The following is a 19064-nucleotide window of genomic DNA, read 5'->3' as shown; positions in this document are numbered from 1 at the left end:
TCTGGGAGAGTGGGGGAGGGAGAAGCAGGCTTCCTGCGGAGCAGGAACCTGATGTGGGCTTGATCCCAGGACCCTGGGATCATGACCTGAGCTGAAGGCAGACGCTTAATGACTGAGCCACCCAGGCCCCCAATACCCATGTTTTTTTTAAAGAAAATTGATCATATAGATACTCCCAATAAAAATGAAAATGAATTCACATAATAGCAACAAAAACAGACACAGAGAATAAATATTAAAAATAGCAAGATATAACTAATGTTAAATTGTGATGACTAATTTTATTTTATTTTTTTTAAGATTTTATTTATTTATTATTTGAGAGAGAGAGAATGAGAGATAGAGAGCATGAGAGGGAAGAGGGTCAGAAGGAGAAGCAGACTCCCTGCTGAGCAGGGAGCCCGATGTGGGACTCGATCCCGGGACTCCAGGATCACGACCTGAGCCGAAGGCAGTCGCTCAACCAACTGAGCCACCCAGGCGCCCATGTGATGACTAATTTTATATGTCAACTTGACTGGGTAAGAGATACCTGGATAGCTGGTAAAATATTATTTCTGTTTCTGTGAGGGTGTTTCAGAAATAGATTAGCATTTGAATCAGTACACAAGTAAGGAAGACTGCTTTCACCATTGTGGATGGGCATTATCTAATCCACTGAGGGTCTGAATGGAAGAAAAAGGTGGAGGAAGACTAAATGCACTCTCTGCTTGAATTGCAAAAAACACGTTTAACTCAACAGCAGAAATAAAATGTTTTCTAGCTTCTTCAAGTAACAAATATTAATTGTCCATTTTGTAATTTACTATGGCTTTCCTCATGACATTTTTTTTTAATTTTATTTGTTTATTTGATAGAGAGAGACACAGCAAGAGAGGGAACACAAGCAGAGGGAGTGGGAGAGGGAGAAGCAGTCTTCTGCGGAGCAGGGAGCCCGATGCAGGGCTCGATCCCAGGACCCTGGGATCATGACTTGAGCCGAAGGCAGATGCTTAATGACTGAGACACCCAGGTGCCCCTTTCCTCATAAGTTTAAAAAGATACCATGCACCTATACAAAAATATACACATATGTAGATGTGTTTATTGTTTCTATGAAAGCTGGAATCAAAGGATGGACAGCAGTCTAAAACTTGCTTTTCTCACTTAAACAACAATCATGGATCTCATGCCAGGAAGAACATAGAAATCACATCTAAAAACTGTAACATTTCTTTATTATTTCTTTAAGTATATGTATTGTAATTTAATTAGCATTTTTACCACTTAACAACTTTTCAGGTTGCTTGAAATATTTGTTTGTATATGTATGAGTTTACAGATAAGAAGAGATATTTTATTTTATTTTTCTTTAAAGATTTATCTTAGAGAATGCAAGTAGGGCAAGGGCGGGGCGGGAAGGAGCAGGAGAGGGGCAAAGAGGTTCCCAAGCAGACTCCCCAGAACTTGGAGCCTGACCCAGGGCCAGATCCCAGGACCCAAGGTCATGACCTGAGCTGAAACCAAGAGCCAGCTGTTCCAACCAACTGAGCTACCCAGGTAAGAAGAGATATTTTATTTCATTTTATTTACTTATTTTAAATGGAAGGTTTTTTTCTTTAATATAAGATTTTATTTATTAGAGAGAGAGAGAGAGAGAGAGAGATCATGCACACAAGCCGGGGTGGGGGAGGAGGAGAGGGAGAAGCATATTCCCCTTTGAGCAGGGAGCCCAGACATAGGGGTCTGATCCCAGGACCCGGAGATCATGACGTGAGCTGAAGGCAGCTGCTTCACCCATTGAGCCACCCAGGCTCCCCAAGAAGAGATACTTTAGATGATATGACTGAACCTTGGGTTTAGAGCTATGGTAGAGAGAGGGATCAAGAAAATCCATGCAAAATGCATTGCCATGTTATAGGAGAAGTTATGCATACTGATATTTTTGTTGCTGTTTTTTTTTTAACCAAGAACAAATGCATAAATATATGCCTATGCTGCTGTTAAAGTTTTTTTTTTTTTAAGATTTACTTATTTTAGAGAGAGAGAGAGAGAAAACACATGTGTGTGCGCACGAGAGGGAGAAGGAAAGAAACTCAAGCAGACTCCCTGCATAGTGCAGAGCCTGAAGAAGGTGGGGAAGCGGAGGGCTCAATCTTATGACCCTGGGATCATGACCTGAACTGAAATCAAGGGTTGGTAGCTTAACCGACTGAGACACCCAGGTGCCCCTAAAGTTGTTTTTGATTTAGATATGGTTACTTAAATTAGATCTATAATTTGTAAAAAAAAAAAAAAAAAAAAAAAAAAAAAGACAGACATTTTTAAGAACTAGGGAAAACAGAAATCATAAATCTAAAATACAAATATTCTAAAAATGTTTTTAAGATGGAATAAAGGAAAATGCAGAGACCTGAGCAGATGCCTAACTGCCTGAGCCACCCAGGTGCCCCATGATGGGGGCTGTTTTTAAAGGGGGAAGATGAGGAAGTATGACAACCTATGGAATCTTCCCTTTTTTGGTAACTGTGCTTGGTTGTAAGTAGCACATTGGTCACTTAGGGCCTATAGATATTTTGAGGTGGGTGGCCTGATGGGCCTGTGTCCAGCCAGGGCTTTGGCGTCACTTTGGGCCCTTCTGTCTTGATCGAGTTTCCATTGGTCAAGCGTGTAGTCTAAAAGCTGCCTCTACAAAGGAGTTTGTTTTATGTCAATAAAAATTATGATAAACAAGTTTAGAAGAACATCAGAAATGTGTAAGCCTAAAATAATATACAAATGCATAAGGAAAGCATTCTAAAAAGTGGAAGAAAAAATAGAAAATAAACAATTTCAAATTTGGAACAATTTTGTCCAAACACAGCAAAACAACTAATAGGAGAAAATGAGACATTTATATCAAAATAAAAACTTGATTTTACTTGATGTTAAAAATTACCAGGGCACCTGGGGGGCTCAGTCAGTTAAGCATCCAACTCTTGATTTCAGCTCAACTCACGGTCTCAGGGTTGTGGGATCGAGTCCCTCATATGGCTCTGGGTTGAGCGTGGAGACTGCTTGAGAATCTTTCTCTCCTTCTCCCTCTGCCCCTCCTCTCTCTCATTCTCTCTCTCTCAAAAAAGGAAAAAAAAAAGATATTACCAATCTCTCTTCTGTATTTTAATCTATAATATACATACCCAATATATGAATAACAATCTATTTAAACATCTATGATATTTTACACACAGAGAATAAGAGCACTAAGAAAAATGTCAATAAACTCAGATAAATGGAAATCATATAGACTACAATCCAATAAATATATAATATGATAAAAACTGTTCCCAGGACATCCATGTCTAAAGAAGTAACTAAAAACTAAGAAATAAATGAGCTATGCATTCAAACAAGAAGATAACATAAGTAATTCTTTTCCAGATTTTGTATGGTAATCATTCCTTCTTTGTCATTGTTATCACACATTGTCTACCAAGATTTAAATGCACATACCATTTCTCAAATACAAATCTGTGTAGAACTACGCCAAAATAATATGCACAAGTATGTTTACTATAGCATTATTTATGACAAGAAGAAACTTAATAGTGCATTGATATCTAAAATAGGAAATGTGTAATTAAATCATTTTAAAAACAAATAAGTCATAACTCATAAAGAATGTTATACAAGTATATTTTGTAAAATAATATTTTGTTATAGAAACATGAATAATATAGTGTAGAAGATATTTTTTCAAAGTTAATTAAAATGCTATAATATGTTCATTGGTAGGTATGGATAGATACCAAGGAGTTTTCTAAGTATAACTTTTGAATTTAGAGATTGATACGTGGTGGTTCTTACTTACCATTTCATTTCTCCTTGTGTTATTTATTGTTTGACTTATACACATTGAATTTTGTATAAAAACAGTACACATAAGAAGAATAAAAAGAAAAGAATTAAAACAATAAAATGAGTTGGGGGTCATGAAAGGAAGAATCAACCAATTATCAAAAGGCATATGTATAAAAAATTATACAAATTATTGGCAAATTCTATCAACTTAAAAGAAAACATAACATAAATACATGATATTATATAAAAAAAAGAGGCTACAATACCAATCCAGAAGAAATTATAATACCTGGGAAAATTATTAAAATTTATACCAAATTATTTTGAAAATTAAAAAGTTAGATTATTTTAAACAGAAATATAAATTCTCAAGATTGATTCTAGAAAAAGAAACCTTAAGTATACTAATATTCATTAAAAATGAAAAGAGACAGAGGATCATAGGGGAAGGGAGAGAAAAATGAAACAAGACAAAACCAGAGAGGGAGACAAACCATAAGAGACTCTCAATCTCAGGAAACACACTGAGGGATGCTGGAGTGGAGGGAGGGACAGGGTGGCTGGGTGATGGACACTGGGGAGGGTATGTGCTGTGGTGAGCGCTGTGAAGTGTGTAAGACTGATGAATCACAGACCTGTAGCCCTGAAACAAATAATACATTATATGTTAATAAAAAAAAATTTAAATTTAAAAAATGAATACATAATAATATACATTCATAAAGAGCAGGTACACATGGTCCTTCCTACTGGTTAATTATAATAAATTTTCAAAAATTTTAAGTTTCAAGTATTTAAGAACATAAAAATAGAACAGACAGTTGCTTTGTTCTTTAACTTGCTGTAGAGCATAGAAGTAGCTAAAAATGGCAATGTTCATTCTTTGATTCTATAATAAGCCTTATAACAAATGAAAAGATTACAGAAAAAAATATTATAGATAAAATTCGCTTATACGTTAGTAAGTTGAAGGCAGAAGTATATTTTAAGAAACACCACTACTGCAAATGTTTTAAGTCAGAATACTTCAATGGAAAAGAAAGTATTGTTACAGACTGAATTAGTTCTCCCAAAATTCGCATGTTGAAGTACTAACCCCAGTACCTTAGAACGCTACTATATTTGAAGACACAGCCTTTAAAGAGGTAATTAAGTTAAAATGAAGTCCTGAGGCTGGGTCCTCCTCTCTGACCAGTATCCTTGTAAGAAGAGATTGGGACATAGAAAACAAAACACTAGGGATGTGCACACAGAGAAAAGAAGGGCACATCAAGTAGGTGGTCATCTGCAAAGCAATGAACGAGGCCACAGGAGAAACCAAATGTGGGCCACCTTAATCTTGGACTTCCAGCTTCCATAACTATAAGGAAATAAATTTCTATTGTTTAAACCACCCAATCTGTAGTATTTTGTTATGGCAACCCTAGCAAACTAATACACGTTATTTATTTATTTATTTATTTATTTATTTATTTATTTATTTATTTAAAAAGGGTTTGTTTATTTATTTATTTATTTATTTGAGAGAGAGTGAGAGATAGCACAAGAGCAGGGTGGGGGCAGTGGGGAGAAGCAGACTCCCCACTGAGCAGGGAGCCTGAAGCAGGGGCTCCATCCCTAGGCTCAGGAATCATGACCTGAACCGAAGGCAGATGCTTAACTGACCAAGCCACCCAGGCGCCCCTGCGTGAATTTTTTAACACATGTGATAGTTTTCTATGTTAACCTGGCTAGGCTATACTCATCAGTTGTTCAAACACTCGTCTGTAAGGTATTTTGTAGATGTGGTTTTTTTCTGTTTATTATTTATTTATTTATTTTTAGTAATCTCTACACTCAATGTGGGGCGCAACCTCCCAACTCCCAGATCCAGAGTCACATGCTCTACTGACTGAGCCAGCCGGGCACAATGATGACCCTTAATTAGGAATGATATTCTTTAATCAGTTGACTTTAGGGTATTATCCTAGACAATGTGTATGGGCCAGTTTCAATCAGCAGAAAAGCCTTAAGAGACTTGAGGTTTTGGGAAGGAAGAAGGCATGGTGCCTGTGGACTGCAGCTATAGCTCATGCCCCAGAGTTCCAGCTTGCCCTTCCTGACAGCCTGCCCCAGGGACTTTAGACTTGCCTAGCTCTCCCCCAACTGCCGAGTAAGCCAGCACCTCGCAATAAAGGTATCTTTCTGTATTTTCCCATCTCTCTCATTCTCTCTCTCTCTGTATATCTATGTATGTCTTTCTCTTCCTATCTCTATCTTCATCTTTATATATATATACTTAAGACTGAAATTGCTGAAACTTTGGATAGGTGTATATATAGTATATAGTAGTAGACCAGTTTTCCAAAGTGTGGTTATACCAGTTTGTGTGTGTGTGTGTGTGTGTGTGTGTGTGTGCACGTGTACATATATCTCCTACTGGTTCTGTTTTTTTGGTGGAAAAAATTGGATTTTGGGAGGAAGAACTGGATTTTAAATAAATATTAGTTCCCTTAGTTTCCTGGGGCTGCTGCAACAATTTACCAGAAACTTGGCTTGAAACAACGAAAATGTATCCCATATATTCTGTCACAGTGGGAGAAGGGCTACACTCCCTCCAGAGGTTCTAGATGAGAATCTGTTCCTCGAATTTTCATGTTTCTGATGCTACAGGCATCTCTTAGCATCTGGTGCCATCATTCCAATCTTCAAGGGCAGCATCCGTTAAATCTCTCTGCCCTGTCTTCACATAGCTTTATCCATGAGCTGGGTAAAATCTACGCTTCTGTGCCTCTCTTACAGGGATAATGTGATGGCATTCAGGGCACTCCATTATAATCCAGGAAAATCTCCCCTCTCAAGATACTTAAATTAATCCACATCCAAAACCCGTGTGTTTTTTGTTTTTGTTTTGTTTGTTTTGTTTTTTTGTTGTTTTGTTTTTTGCAATTGTTAGGTAATATTCACAGGTTACAGAGATTAGGGTGTGGATATCTTTTAGGAAGTCATTTTTCATCTTACCACAAAGCAATTACAATTTTAATAGATACACAGAGAAATAATGTTTTTATTTTAACTGGTATTGGAAAGTAATTGATGTAAATGATATTTACATTCAAAACATTTCTAATCAAGTATGAAAGGATTAGAGAGAAGTTTCTTTCAATTGAGAATGTGTATTTATAGAAACTGTAGCCATCATTCTTCATGAATACATTGTGAAAAATAGACAATGCAATAAAGTCTTTATAAGTCAACTGTAGGGCGCCTGGGTGGCTCAGATGGTTAAGCGTCTGCCTTCGGCTCAGGTCATGATCCTGGAGTCCCTGGATTGAGTCCTGTATTGGGTTCCCTGCTCCTTGGGAGCCTGCTTCTCCCTCTGCTTCTCTCTCTCTCTCTCTCTCTCTCTCTCCCTCTCTCTCCCTCTGTCCCTCTCATGAATAAATAAATAAAATCTTAAAAAAAAATAAATCAACTGTATAAATAATAATTGTTGCTAAAAATCTACTGATTCTGTAGAGCTTCAAGAATGTCAAATGTATCATTATTATGAAATTATCATAAAAAAATTGACAGACTAGGAGGGCCATTATTGAGTCATGGCAGTAAATAAAGTATAATCTTTTATTTTTCAGAATTAACTATGAAAATAAACAAAACCCAGTGTTACTAGTGCTGAATAGATAAGAAAACTAGAAAAAATATTATTTTACTGGTCATATTTTAAAATCTGTAGGTTACTCTCAATCAGGCCTGGGGAACTGGAGGTTTCTGGTTATGGAATAGATTCCCATGGGATAGTGGTAAGTAAATAGACAGATAGATTATTATCATTTTTTCAAATAGGAAGCTAAACTTTCATGCCATTCATTAATCTTATTGAACTAGCACCTGATCCTCAGAGAAATGGTCTCAATCTCATTAAGTTGAGGCAGCTACCATTCCAGAGAAAATAAGCAGAGAGGAAAAAATATTCTATTTATAGGAGTTTTTAAAAAGAATGTCCATCAGAAACTCTGTGGCTTGAACATGTACAAAAATACATCTATTACCTTTAACTGCAATGGGGCAGAGTGAATCAGTTTCCCTGTTCTGAAATGTTAAAGGGCAGACATTTCATTTTATTTCTTCCTGGCTTCTCTACATTAAAAAATGATTCCGTGTTTGACAGACTGTGGCTGTAGATGGCCTTGTTACGGTGCACGGCCATCCTGGTGAATGACTCTGATTACTCTAGATCCTGATGCTGTAAAAGTCATGTAAAGAGAAATGAAAGAATAGTTTCTTTTCCATAAAAAAGGAAAATGCCGGAAGTTCTCTCTTACAGGAATAAAAAACCCCTTTCTGTGGAAAGTGAGACAAAAAGTCCAAGCATCCTTATTTTATTAATAAAGCCTTTAATAAGGAACCAGTAATTGAGATTCGAAGGCTAACCTCTCTCTCTCTCTGTCTTTCTAGCTAAAATTCACCTGAAATTGTATGTAAAGTACATAATTTATTTTTAGTTCTTCAGAAATTTTAAGAAGTTGCCTTAGAAACTCAGAAACTTTGAAGTAGGAGACCTAAAGTCAGTAAGATAGGTGGTGTTGATTCTTATCTGAATGGACATGTAGGTAGGGGCAACTCACTTTGAACTCCAGGCAGTATTAGAATGTGTTAAGGAAATAGGTGAACCAAGCAAGTTTGGGGAGTTACCAACTAGTAAGGAATCAAATAATATTAGTGGACTGATTAACTTCTTTACTCCTTATAAGATGACAAACTATAATTTAGGACAACTTTCACCTAAACAGATATATATATATATACATATAGTCTGTACATATATACAGACTATATATATATGTATATATATATATATAGTCATATAATATATACTTTAATATTATGGTTGAACGCTATGTGAGAAAAATAAATTTTGAAATATTGTAGAACTATTTGTAAATACAGAGGAAAAGTACTATCTTTTCTTCCTTTTTTAAATTTAAAAATTTTTAAAATATAAAAATAATTAGAAAATTCCCAAATCTGAAGTCTAAAATATATTATTTAATTATATCTGTTTATGTGAGGTATTATTCAGATATGCTGAATATGCTAAAGCCATTAGTTTTAGAACTTAAAAATTATCTGTGAAGCAATATAGAAAAAGATCCCACCATACATGCGATGAGGAATGAGTCAACTTGAAGCTCAGGACTAGAAAGATGAGCTACCTAAGGTCTAGACGAGGATAAGGAAAGGCAAGCAGAATGCAATCTTGGCTACAGTGGAAGAGATAATGCTCATGAGACTTAAGACAGAGAGATATTAATTATTATCAAGGGATTTAGTAAGACTCTTGAGTGAGGAAGGAGCATCTGAAGTGGTATTTGAGGGGGCAATATCAGCAGCCAGGTATTTGGGTAAAGTAGGACAATCAGTGGTAGAATACAGATTAATCAAAAGAAGAAATACATATATGCAGAAAGCATGTTGGAAAGTTAAAATAACTGTGATGAGAACTTTTTTTTTCTTGTGGTTTCTAGTTGTTATACAATGTCCCTAGGAAATTACATGTAAAACTAGAATTTTTATCACTGGATAGGAACACAGACTAACTATAATCACTAACATACCCTGCTTTAATGTCAGTCAGACCACATTCTAAGTGTTTCTTAAGCATTAATTTATTTAATCCTGACAGCAGATATAGAAATATTATTTCCATTTTATAGATGAAGAACAAAGACCTACAAGGGTTAAATAACTTCTCAAGGAAACACAGCCAGTAACAGGCAGACCTATTAATTTCACCCAAATTGCCTGGTCCCTAATTTGTGTTCTTAACAATTACACTACATACCGCTTCTCCAGTTTTTAAGTGTGATGTCCTAGAACAAATAAAAACACTCTGAATTCTCATCATTTTTCACAGAAGAGTAAGATTCAAGCTATGTCATTCAAATATAAAAATTTATTTTTCCAAGAATATCAAGGTTACTAGAAATCTTATAAATATGCTTAAGTACTTATTCTTAATATTTTTTCTCTGTTATGTTCTTAAACCTGAATATGTAATGTAAGTGGAAAATAGCAAACTCTTTTTTGAAGAGTAGGGAACACGTATACAAGTAAGATTGTTTTAAAAAATTCATCATTATGGGGCGCCTGGGTGTCTCAGTCGTTAAGCGTCTGCCTTCGGCTCAGGTCATGATCCCAGGGTCCTGGGATCGAGTCCCACATCGGGCTCCCTGCTCAGCGGGAAGCCTGCTTCTCCCTCTCCCACTCCTCCTGCTTGCGTTTCTGCTCTCGCTCTCTGTCAAATAAATAAATAAAATCTTTAAAAAAAAATTCATCATTCCTTCTCCAATTAAATGGAAGATGTTTATTGATAAACAGCAGAGTGGTTACTGCTGGAACTCTGTGAAATAAAAAACAAAATATATGAATAAGAATAAGCAACCATGCATGCCGTATACTAAGGAATATATGGATTTGATTCAAATCACACCTTTCTTTTTTGATCTTAGATTGGAATATTTTTGTTCATTTATATTTAAATCTACTTTAGAAAAATATATTATTCCATGAAAAAATACCTGAATCTACTCAGCAGTCAAAATCAGAAACTCGGTAAAATCTGCAAACAGTGATTTAAAAAAACAAAATAAACAAGCAAAAAAAACTACCCAAGACTTCTTTGAAGACAGTCACAACAAATGTTTGGGTTCTGAGTACATCTTTGGTAATTGTTTACTTTGGTCATCCTGAGATCACCAGTTTTAACTATCTTCTGAGATCTGGCGATTATTTGTCAGCTGCCCAGTTTGTTCTTAAAATGTTAGCTCTCAGGGGAAATCTTTGTCTTTCAGACCTCTCTCTATCTCACATTAGACTCTAGCTGTCAATGCCACAGTATGTATATTCCTGAGAGATGACACAAAGACTCTAAGACATCTCCTAATTAGATAGAAAGGAGTATCAGAGGGAGAGAGAGAGAGAGAGAGTATTTTATGACAGTTAAAAGGGCTTTTCGTCTTAACCGGTATAAAATTGTTCAATGCTTTAGCTAATTTCTGTGTTTTAGACAATCACTTTTCAAGTATGGTTTGATTTTTATTTTTTATTTATTTATTTTTTTGGTTTGTTTTTTATTGTTGTTATTCCCTTGGAAAATATGTTAACATTTGCTTGCTGCATTTGCCTTGGTGTTCATTTTCTTTGTTTCACCCAATTTGCTTTGTCTCCTATGTAAAAATATCAAAATATTCATAATCTTTTGTGAATTTTCACATTAATTATTGCAGTACATAAAGAATCTAAATGATAACATTTAATAAATTAAAGCAAGTCTCTTTGACAAAGGTCCGTTTATTTTTAATAATGTAAGCACATAATTTATTTTGCAGATTCCCAATGGTCTGTTATTTCCCATGAACCACATGAAGTTAATTTTCTTTTTTTTTAAAGATTTTATTTATTTACTTGAGAGAGAGAATGAGAGAGAGAGAGCACGAGAGGGAAGAGGGTCAGTGGGGGAAGCAGACTCCCTGCTGAGCAGGGAGCCCGATGTGGGACTTGATTCCGGGACTCCAGGATCATGACCTGAGCCAAAGGCAGTCGCTTAACCAACTGAGCCACCCAGGCGCCCATGAAGTTAATTTTCAACATAATGCTCTTCCGCAGTGATAGGGGAAATGGCAGACCCTCAAATACAACCAGTTTCTGGAATGAAGAAGTCATGTCTGTCAGAAGAACACTAGTAACTGAGAATTGTTATTGGACAGGAAAGGAAAGCAGTAATACAGTAATACAGCATAACTATTGTTTAAGTAACTCATTTCTGTCATATCCAGGATAATTTGAGGTCCTAATCAATCTTTCCCCTCACATCTGTATTAGAAATCCATCCATATGATTTACATGACTTTGTTTTTCTTTGTGTTTATAAATAGAAAAGATGCAATTCTACATATGCTATGTTTTCTTTTATTTAACTATTGGAATCATGAAAGAGATTTGGAGTTTTTTCCCCATAGTGTTATATTAAATAATAATAATATCAAAACCAAAATAAATTAGCAACTTGAAGATCTTGTTTTCACAATTTTTGTTTATCAAATCAACTTCCCAGAAATCAGTATAATCAATACACCTGGGTAAAGTTAATATGGACTCTCCAAAAGTAGAGACTTCACATATTCACTCTACCTTGCTTAATGTATAAGCAGTATCATTTCAACGTTTGATTTATATATCTCTAATACTTTCACAAGCCTGGAAGAGATACTCTAGTGGTTAAAGTCCAAGCTTTTGGTGCAACTCCTGACAGCCACTTCCTAGTTTTGTGTCCTTGAACAATTTATTTGAACTCTCTGGGCTTTGATTTCCTCATCCATGATATGGGAATAATGATAGGACTGAACATACTAATTCATGTGAAACAGTCTCTGTGTCAGATATTATAAAGTAAAAGAAATAGCTTCATCTTACTCATATTTTTATAGGATTTTTGCTTACTTTGCTTACTTAGTACTGCCTATCATCTTATATTTATCTGTCATTGATAAATGGAAAGCATTTTCCATTTGTCAGAAAACACCCATTCTCATTAAATTTAGAGGTAACATATATAGATATGGTTCCTAGTTTTGTTCTAGGGGTATGTTTGAAACTTTGTTTTTGTTTTCTTTTGTTTCATAATTGTAATTGCACTTACAACATTAAGGGAATGTTTTCAACTTGACTGCAGCTACTGTTTTCATTTTTCTTTGCAGTTCATTTGATACATTTTCTTTCTCAGAAAACACAGTAAGGGTTTACATTGAAATAGCCAAATATACCATTCATCTTTTTTTTTTTTTTAAAGATTTTATTTATTTGGCAGAGAGAGACACAGTGAGAGGGGGAACACAAGCAGGGGGAGTGGGAGAGGGAGAAGCAGGCTTCCTGCCGAGCAGGGAGCCTGAAGTGGGGCTCGATCCCAGGACCCCAGGATCATGACCTGAGCCAAAGGCAGACACTTAATGACTGAGCCACCCAAGGGCCCCTACACCATTCATCTTGTTAGGCATGTTTGGGAATTAAAGATGATTGTGCCTATTGGCTCCTCTTTTTTTTTTTTTTTCAGATTTTATTTATTTATTTGACAGAGAGAGAGAGAGAGAGAGAGCACAAGCAGGGAGAGCAGTAGGGAGAGGGAGAGGGAGTACCTGAGGAGCAGGGAACATGATGCGGGGCTCGATCCTGACCTGAGCCGAAGGCCGTTACTCAACCAACTGAGCCACCCAGGCGCCCCCGCTCCTCTTTTCTGTTAGCAGCTGGTTTAAGACTCCTGTTCAGCTTGAAGTTACACCTTGAAACAGGGAACTGCACAGGACCAAAAGAAACAGGAGCTAGCAAAGAGTGTTAATTGTCTTTAATGGCATATTCTGTTCAGGTGAGAGTTGGCCTAAATTACAGTTTGCCATCTTTATAAGGAGTAAAGAAGTTAATATCACATTAGATTAGTCAATAATGTTATTTGATTCCTTACTAGTTGGTAAGCCCCCAAAGCTCACCTATTTCCTTAACAGATTCTAACAATGCCTGGAGTTCAAAGTGAGTTGCCCCTACCTACCTGTCCATTCAGAAAAGCATCAACACCCCATAGCTTATCGACTTTAGGTCTCCTGCTTCAAAGTTTCTGAGTCAACTTCTTAAAAATTCTCTGACTCACCAGTTAAAAGATCTATGAATAGGCTCATATAGGCTTCAGGATGTACTTGTGGGTCAGAACATGGCTTTCATTTCAAGTTTCACTCTAACGGAGGGAGAGCAGATGATAAGTACCCACCACCTCACCACACAATTTCTCTACCTTCCAGAAGTACCTGGCGACTTGATGAAGAACTAAGAGCCCTCGACCTGGAGCCATACAAAAGAGGGAAAGTGGCTCAAATAGGTGACTTTGGAGCCCCTGTCCTTGTCAAAGAAGTTGAGGAAAACAGGTCTGGTCTGGAGACTTATTGTAGGAACCTAGGCATCCATTTGGGGCATTATACATAATATAGGCATCCCCTTAAAGGAGAAATCACTGCAGTGATCCTCTGTTAAAACATTAATAAGAGTCTCTAATATACATCTCTTCCTTAAGCATAAAAGGGCCTCTGTTATGCCCCTTTTCCATTCTATTGGTACATAAACTTCAATGTAATATAGAGTTGTCTTTAAATACGCACTTTTCTCGTATTCATATAATTCTCATTATAATATTATCCTTCTCTTCAAACTCATTCTAACATTGGGATAAAATTAGTTCAATGTTGCTGAATATGGTGTAAAAAAAACTAGTTATGCAGCCTAGAGCAGCAAGATTCTCACACACGTTTCTTTTCTGGATGTGAAAAATAATTAATTGTTCCATAAACTTACACTCCCTGAATGTGACTGCCCTGAACAACCCTGTATTTTTCTGCTTGTTACTTTATCCAATCTTGTGGGGGACTTTTGAAATACAATTTACATGCAGCCACACTTTATTGCATTTTCACCATTATGAGATTAAAAGGCCAATATCATTTTAAAGGTCGTAACTGACAGGTTGTTTGCAATATTTTTATAGCTCTGCAAGGAAAAAAATTAATTTGTTGCATCTGTTCACACTTGAAAAAAATTGTCTTTGGAAATCATACTTGTTAAAGTCTTTCTTGTAGGAAGGACTCATAGTTCTGTCTCTTTTCTTTTTTATTTTTTTTCAGTATTGCCTGTAGTCCCAATAATACTGTGAGGGTTAAAATTAAGTGTTTAATTAACTAAAGGCATAAATTCTATGCCGGATATAATCATAGGATTGTGAAATCTTTAGGTTGTTTTCCACTCTACCCTCAACTTTATCTTATCTAACTGTCCCAGAAACATGTTTTAGCCTTAACTTCCTAAAAAGCAGAGCATGAGGTGAGTCTTAACACGCTCAATGCTTATTGCAGGAAGTCAAATGCAAGCAAGTGTGGGAAAAGGGGAATAGGAGATAAAATGTGTTTTATCAAACTGAACATAATTTCACAGAAAACAAAGATGATTGCTCAGTTATGGGACATCTCCATGAGATTACTCAGAACCACTGCTATCAGATCAGTTCCTTGATGGAAGAAATGAAAGGCATTTCTATGCTAGTTGTTTCCCATCTCCTGTCTCTTATGAATGAAAATATTTGTGAGACATTAATTCACCTGAACTGGGCCACTAGGAAGGCAGAAATTTCCAGTTGGACCTAAATGCAGTTCATGAACTGGATGATAAAGTTGCTGCAGCTCATGCTTTGGAGGGTACAAGAGTTTCCATACCTAATAACCACTCCTGGTCCCATGTCTACCCTGAGACTATGTGTGGTGTTCAGAAATGAGACATAGTCACTTCAGCCAAGGACTTAGAATCACAAGGGAAAGGAATGAAACCCAAGTAACTTTGAGTGGTGTATTAACTCAATTTGTAGCAATTTACCCTTCATGCCAATTGAATAACATGTATACAAATCTGTTATTACAATTGAGGTCACTTACTTCTTTTTCAAGAAAGGAACAAGTACAATCCTTCAAAGTGAGGTCAATTTGAATATCTTCAGATGTAGTCCTTGATGCTATAGGAAATCCCAAAATCAAAATCAGTATTTGTCTTATTTCCTTCACCATTCATCTTAGATTTCGCTCATCTTTGGCCAGCACTTTGGTTTTCACTTGTCTGTCTGATGGAGTGATAATTCCATTCTCTTGAGAAGTACCACTGTTTTGCTTTGTTTTGTTTTGTTTTGAGGAGTACCACTGTTGATAAGGGCTTCCCCCACTCAGTTCTGAAATCTTTACCTATCTTGTTACAGGAGTATGTTAACTTTCTTGCTCTCTGTAATAATATAGTTCACAAAGACCTTGGGCAATCTTGATATTCCACAAAACAATATGTTGATCCACTATATTAATGATGCCATGCTAATTAGAACAAGGAAGCAGTAAATGGGATGTACTCTTATCTAGTAAGATGTAGGCAAGCCAGAGAGTGAGAGATAGAACTTTCAAAAATTCACTCATCTGACATATTTGTGATGTTTATGTCGGTCTAGTGGTCTGTGACATCCCAGAAAATTCTTCTAACTTATAAAATACTTTGTTATACTTTGAGGTCCCAGCCGCTATAAACATGAAATGAATTATAAAGGATTCCCTACAACCAGAGGTTGTACAGAGAGGGAGGAAAAAGACTCATGACTGGTTTAAAGTTTGGTATGGTCTGTTGTTGCTATGGAAAATGGACTGCTATCTCATGACAGTGCCCGCCTCTCCCCCTGGGCTGACCTTGAATGGTACAGCTGGTGGGAAATAATACTATCAGGCAGAGATACAAGCAATTCAATGTGTATGAAAAGAAAGGTGGCCTGAGTTGTGGAAATATTCTTATCTTCTGTGCTGTGGTGGAAGACTTGACCAGGAGGTCAAGAGCCTGAAAAGAATAATGCTAGGAGTTTGAGGTTAAGTAGTTCTAGGAAAACTACATATAGTTTATTTAGAACTCTTTAGTAAGGACTAGATTAGAAACTATGGGAAGAGTAACTCATGTTTTGTCTACTATGCGAGAAAAGAATCCATGGGGACAGGTGGCTATTCTTACTAGTTCAAGCACCCAGTATCAATAGAGAAAGATAGAATCTTCCATTCTAAGCAATTCTGAATATTAAATTTACTCAGGATATAGATTTGGGCTTTCCTGTTCTCAACTTATGCTTTTTCTCCCAAATACCATTTCTATATTGAAGACACCCAAATTGAGGATTTAGAATCATTGGAGAGGAGGTGGTACTTGCTTAGAAGATAGAGTTGGAGCAGCCATGGATGTAGGACTTTGAGACAAGAGTACAAACGTGAAGGCAGTCAAGAGATGTCAGTATTTTAAAAGGGAAAGAGAGTTCACTCAGTTGTATTACCTGTTGTTGCTAGATCAAATAAAAAAGGTATTAGATTTTCACAAAGCAATGCCATTGGAGTGTTAAGAGCAAAATACAGATGGAGATTGGTTGAAGAATAAGTAAATGTGAGGTGAGACATCCTGAATTTACTAAGAATCTTCACAAACAACTTCCCATTTCCTACTAACATTCAGTACATTTTATATCCTGACATCAGGTATAATTTTGCCATATCTTAAATGATGAATGCTAATCAACTTAATTTTTGTTTTACTAAAACCATTTATTCTTTCAGCTCCTCTACCTCACTTCACTTACTTTTCATCTAAAAAGTAAAAATCATGTGTCATGTGTTTTGAACCTTACTATTTTCCTACTCTATCAACCTTTCTCCATTTTTTTATCCTGTCATTATAGATCTACTAACTCATCCAAAAAGAAAAATGAGTAACTAATATTTGAGATAGTGTGCTTATTATTTTACCTATATTATTTCAGCATATTTTTATAGCAATCTTACAGGTGTATAAATTCTTTTTACTTTCATTTGAAAGATGAATAATCTGAAACTCAAAGTCACAAAATATATAAGTGGTTGAAGTGGGTTTGAAACTCATTCATTCTGATTCCATACTTGTTTTTTAATCACAGCTCTTTATTAAATTCTCATCAATCATCTCAACAACCTGCCATTCAAATTCCTCACACTTTAAAGCTTCCCATGAATTAGCTATTGCAAAATGTCATCACTGTGAAGTAACTTCTGGGTCACTGCTATCCTCCTTTCTTAGCTGTTACCCTTGCCTTATACTTCATTAGAACTCTCGAGGTCAGAAGACACAAAATTCCGGACATTCTCTTTGTCAACCACATTGTATTGTTTATTTAAAAACTCAACTACATGCTTCTTTTTCCTCAGTTCCAAAGGATGGCTGATCATTTCTTGTGTAAACTTATATCACCTGTCTCTGGATTGGATTCCGTGCCCTCCTGCATGTTTCAGTATTGACATGCTGCCCTATGTTTAGGATTTTCCCCCTTCTACAATTTTAGTTCTCCTAATAGTCACTCTTTCCTCTCCATATAAAAATATGCATTTCCTATAGTAAGTAAAGAATAAGTTAGCAACAACAAAGCTATTCTCAAATCTATGTATTCTTGTGGCAACTGCGTGATATATTTAATTATTAATGCTTGTCATAAAACAACAGTCTCAGGATGCCTGGGTGGCTCAGTCAGTTAAGCATCTGCCTTTTGCTCCAGTCATGATACCAGGGTCCTGGGATGGAGCCCTGCATCAGGCTCCCTGCTCAGCGGGGAGTTTGTTTCTCCCTCTCCCTCTGCCCCTCCCCTCCTCTTGTGCTCTCTCTCTCTCAAATAAATAAATAAAATCTTTAAAAAAAACAGTCTTTATATTCTGCCTCCTTTTATTCCAACGTCGCTCATTCAGACTTTTCAATCCTGTGCATCTTTCTCTATTGAGCAGCTTTAAACAATGTTGCCAATAATTGCCAAATGTACTGGAAACTTTACAATTCTTGTTTTAACTGATATTCATTTTACCTGATATTTAAATAAATTTCACATTCTCCATACTCTTTCATCTACTGAATTTTTGTCATGGTTCACCGTGTGTCACTAAGAAATGTCCCTTCTATATCTTTATGCATTCAACAGTTCTGTTCAACCTTAAAAATACTGATGTCCTCATCCTGCAATGCTAAATTTGATTAATTATAGGCTATTTACACTATGAAATACTATATACAATGTGAATGAACTACCTAAAATTATATACACTATGGATAAATTTCTCAAATAGTGTTGACTGAATGAACAGAGACTCAATAGAATACAGAGTGCATGATATTCTTTCTTGATCTGGGTGTTAAGTATATGGGCATGTTTATTTGTGAATAAGTTCTGTGTGTCTGTCTGTCTCTCTATCTATCTTTCTGTCTATCTGCACTTACATATATCTCACTTTGAGCAATCTCTTATACACCCCTGGCTTTTGCTATTAGCTGAGCATTCTCTCCAGATTCTCATATCTGTTATGGTACTGACGCCCATATCCATATGCTTGCTCACTACCCACTCCATGTTGCGACCATTAAGTATATCATATGATGCCTTCAAACAAATCATTTGCAAAATTAAACAAGCTAGTTTCCTTCCCAACTAGATTTACTCCCAAATTTTCACTGACAAGTCAGATGGGTCCTCCTTGTCCTTACATTTCAAAAATTAATAAAACTTCTTCTCATTAACCATCACAAGTATTAGTGCTTTAATTCAGAACCTCAGCTCTCACAGTGAATATGTCATGGAGCCCACAGGTACTTTACTT

At 36.1% G+C, this 19064-nt stretch overlaps 1 pseudogene; it reads right to left on the bottom strand.

Moving 5' to 3' along the window:
- The window catches only part of LOC112820437 (casein kinase II subunit beta pseudogene), a 64069-nt pseudogene extending 45252 nt beyond the window's left edge, over window positions 1-18817 (bottom strand).
- Between the last annotated feature and the right edge of the window lie 247 nt (window positions 18818-19064).

The sequence above is a fragment of the Callorhinus ursinus genome, unplaced genomic scaffold, assembly GCF_003265705.2.
Source record: "Callorhinus ursinus isolate GAN/ISIS: 27379988/994484 unplaced genomic scaffold, GSC_fseal_2.0 scaffold3, whole genome shotgun sequence".
Classification (NCBI taxonomy): domain Eukaryota; kingdom Metazoa; phylum Chordata; class Mammalia; order Carnivora; family Otariidae; genus Callorhinus; species Callorhinus ursinus.
This window is presented reverse-complemented; position numbering and strand designations above follow the sequence as displayed.